Consider the following 3,968-nt stretch of genomic DNA (forward strand, 5'->3'; position numbering starts at 1 on the left):
GATTTTTTTTTTGTGTGTTAGCTTGGTGATTAAAACCTTTTTAAAGTTGGATTTGGATTTAAAAAGGCTTTTCAGGAAGGCATCTTCAAGCCTTAAGCTTTAAGTACGATAGGAACAGCTGTAGGTTTTTTGGACTTAGTTATAAATTCATCGACCCTTCTGTTTCTAAATAGTGGAATTAAGTAGAGGTACGTTAGTACCTTACTTCCTCTCTATCTATAATATCCTTTGGTCTTTCTTGCTTGTTGTCGTCAGTGGTTACATTCTCCGTTGAAACTTCTTGTATTAAGTGATCTCGGTCATAGGTACGATTATATATTTTAAATTTGCTATAAATTTTCTCCCTTGAATTCTGCAATCTTTTGGAAGAAGATAATTAACTGATTGTATTTTTTTTGCATATTGTCTATTGTCCGTGTGCTTTGTTTGTTTAAAAGTTACCGTAATCAAGTGTAAGTTGCTCCGTTGGCATTCGGGGCGATGTTTCTGTTGGACCAAATTTTGTTTGAGATTTTTTTATATACAAAATTACATTGTAAGATGGAGAGTTGGGGAGAGGAGAGGAACGTTGGTTTTTAGGTGCATAAATGCCAGCACTGAATGGGTAGTAAAACTGTTGGTGAAACACATCATTATTATGGAATCATTCCTATTCCTTAGGTATACTTCATGGCAATAATTATCCTCTCTCTTTATAAAGGGTAGGCCATTATCTTCTTTGCGTATCCATCACAGATTCATAGTACACTCAGTAGAAAGAGGTTACGACAATGCAATGCTGCATAGATGGTGTAACTGTTGCCATTACCTCTTTCTCAAATTGAGGTCATGCGGCCTGGCACTAACACTTGATGCAAATGGAAAGAAATATGGTTCACTTAAAAATGAAATAGATGTATACATGTTCAAATTTGTGCAAATATATGAGCGCATCAACCAGAACATGTGTGATGATTGGAGGAAACTTCAAAAGAAGTGCCATTTGCAAAAAAAGGACCATTGGCCCTCTAGATAATACACCCATTAATTATGGAGTGCATAGCAGGGCTTCAGATAAGCAAAGTCAAGTTGTCAGTTGTACAACTAATTCAAATGGAAATTAAAAAAATGATTTTAAATTCAACTAAGAAAAATGTTTCTGTAACATGCTCGGCAAAGTAGAAGTTGCTCCACAACATTATCTCTAGATATGTGACCCATCCTTTACTGAACAAATACAAAACTGACCAAGAAAAAACCATAAAATAGTCAACATCAGTTTTAACAACAGGAAAAAGGAAAAAGGGAACTCCACGCAGTTGAGCCTGACTGACCTGTCAAGTAGTATCTTCTTTTGTTCCTCAACTGTTATTTCAAATGACTCCGGATTTTCAGTTCCATTCCATAGATGACCTAGATTAAATCGAGATTAGCCAGAACATACAGATACGGGGAGCGCTTTGTCAGACTCTGCCAGAACACTTCGGGTAGGTACCACGAGCCAGAGATCTGCAAGATCCTCACCCTTGGCCTCAGTGACAGTGGCTGGAGGGATACGGGGAGCGCTTCTTTAAAGGTGGTGCCCAACAGCGACGGCGTCGCTGTAATCAATGGGGTCGCCAACTTTCTGGCCCTTTATGCCAGTGCCAAGTTCAAGGAGGTGTACGCACGCGACATAATGGTGTTTGACTTCAGCAACGAGGAGTGGCGGCCTCCGACAGCTTCCCTCCGAGGCCCAGTAAACTGCCACTAGATCAGCTTGGCCAAGTTGCAGGGCCATCTGGTCGCATGTCATGCCAATCGCCTCACCTCCTCTATTGAGTTGTGGTTCCCTGGTTGTTCCATTCCTGGCAACATGACAACGACATTAGTATATACGCATGACAAGATGATTTAGAGGCATGAGACAGAACAAAGAGATATGGAGCTCCAGTACCGTTTTCATGTTAATTTTGAACTTATGCTCGGAGAAAGTAAAGTTGAGAAAGGTTTCAGCTAAGAGCTTCATACCCTTGGTCCAATCGGTTTGCCATTTCGCTCAACTGCAAAGTTTTGGCTATATATATAGATGTAAAACCTGCGGCTTAAGACAGGAAACTCACATAACCCGCAAATCGACTGAGTAGCTAGTCAGCGCCTGCTGCATCAATTTCGGCTCCTTTGTGAAGTTAGTTCTATATTGATTGACTCCGGTATAGTCTGGTGAGCCCTTGACCACTTTAGCTTGATCAGGAGTGAACCTGGGCAACCTCTCTTTCACAAGGTCTTGCATTATCTGTGCGTATTGACCGTCTATTAGTGGATCAGCAAACCTGTATCCAATGCAACCGTCAAGGCACATCCACTAATTGATCATATGTGAGTATTAATCTTTTATCTCAAAACTCTTTGCCAAAGCACATCCAGGAGGATTGAATCAATCACTGCAGATCCGTGAATAGAAAATAGCACTTGTCCTGAGTTTAGTGTATTTTAGTCTCCAAAATTCAGCATCAGACATAAATGGTAGGCGCTGCATGTATAAATAAAATGCAGAGAAAACATCGGGGGTTGGGATGAGCATACGGACCTTGCCGCCACTGTAGGCTATGGAGGTGAGCTGCTGCTTGATTCCTGCCGTCTAGTTGCTGGATTCCATTTCAAAAAGGCAACATAGTTTAAGATCGCTCACGCAGGAATCATCGCACATGTATCCGATCCGTTCGAAGAGAGCCAGAACCAAAGTCCGAGGGGCCGGCTTTCGCCACCAAGAATGCAGAGGAGAGATGGGGAAGCGCTTGGTGAGGGAAGGCATTGACGATGGGACGGTGGATGGCCTGGATGTGGCGGGATCCAGGCTCATTGTCGAGAATACGGCCGCGGCGCCGTCGATTGGGGCGCGACGGGGATCCAGTCAGCGGTGGTGGGGGTCTGCCACAAGACGGACAAGGGCGCAGAGGCATAGGCGGCGATAGCGGTGTGCAGGGAAGGGAGGAGAGGAGATGTCGTCGTGTGCGGCGGCGGGGAGAGGAACGGGCGGCGTGAGCAACGACGAGTCTCAGTGCTCGTTCGCTGGTTTTTATATTCTGCAACATTGAAGCGGGCTTTGCTGCCTTGGGCCGAGTATGAAGACGGGCGCAATTAATCACAGGGCTCGAAAATAGCTATGGAAATAGCTGCCCTCACGACTTCAGGCCCAGTTCCCAGCAAACATCGCGTTTACTTTAGATCTGATGATCAATAATGTTTAACCAACGAAATCTAACGGCCAAAAACGTCTAATCCCTGAGATTGCAGGGATTAGGTGCAGTTTTACTGTTCTTAATAGGAGCATTTTTATTAGCAATCAATTTTATAAGAGCATTAACTTTTTTACTCAAAGAAGAAATTTCTTCAACTGAATTAACTTTTTTACTAGTAGGAGATCTTTCGGTATGCCATTGCGAATAATTTGCCATAATATTATCAAGCAATTTGGTGGCTTCACCCAAAGTAATTTTCATAAAAGTACCAACCGCGGCGGAATCTAAAAGATTACGAGAAACAAAATTCAACCCCGCATAAAAAATTTGTATGATCATCCAAAGATTTAACCCATGAGTTGGGCAATTCCTTAGCATCAATTTCATCCTTTCCCAAGATTGTGCAACATGCTCATGTTCAAGTTTCTTGAAATTCATGATCTGTGTTCTAAGGGAAATAATTTTCGCGGGCGGAAAATACTTAGTAATAAAGGCATCTTTGCACTTATCCCAAGAATCGATACTATTGCGAGGCAAAGAAGAAAACCAAATTTTTGCACGATCTCGCAAAGAAAACGGAAATAATTTCAGCTTCACAATATCATTGTCCACGTCTTTTCTTTTGCATATCGCATGATTCCACGAATGTGTTAAGATGGGATGCGGCATCCTCATTAGGAGTACCGGAAAATTGATTTTTCATAACAAGATTCAACAAAGCGGCATTAATATCATAAGACTGCGCACTAGTGACGGGAGGAGCAATCG

General features: G+C 42.4%; 1 long non-coding RNA gene across 5 annotated transcripts; it reads right to left on the reverse strand.

Annotated features, from left to right (window-relative positions):
• Positions 1–860: 860 nt before the first annotated feature.
• Positions 861–2,996, reverse strand: LOC119300755. Of its 5 annotated transcripts, XR_005146713.1 has the most exons (4): positions 2,549–2,996; positions 1,504–2,291; positions 1,314–1,392; positions 861–1,222 (listed from the first exon to the last, which is right to left on the reverse strand). It is a non-coding gene; the product is annotated as an uncharacterized LOC119300755 (long non-coding RNA). The 5 variants fall into 5 exon arrangements; XR_005146711.1 differs by having other exon boundaries at positions 861–1,826; positions 1,916–2,291; XR_005146712.1 differs by having other exon boundaries at positions 861–1,392.
• Positions 2,997–3,968: the final 972 nt, after the last annotated feature.

The sequence above is a fragment of the Triticum dicoccoides genome, chromosome 5A (genome assembly GCF_002162155.2).
Source record: "Triticum dicoccoides isolate Atlit2015 ecotype Zavitan chromosome 5A, WEW_v2.0, whole genome shotgun sequence".
Classification (NCBI taxonomy): Eukaryota; Viridiplantae; Streptophyta; class Magnoliopsida; order Poales; family Poaceae; genus Triticum; species Triticum dicoccoides.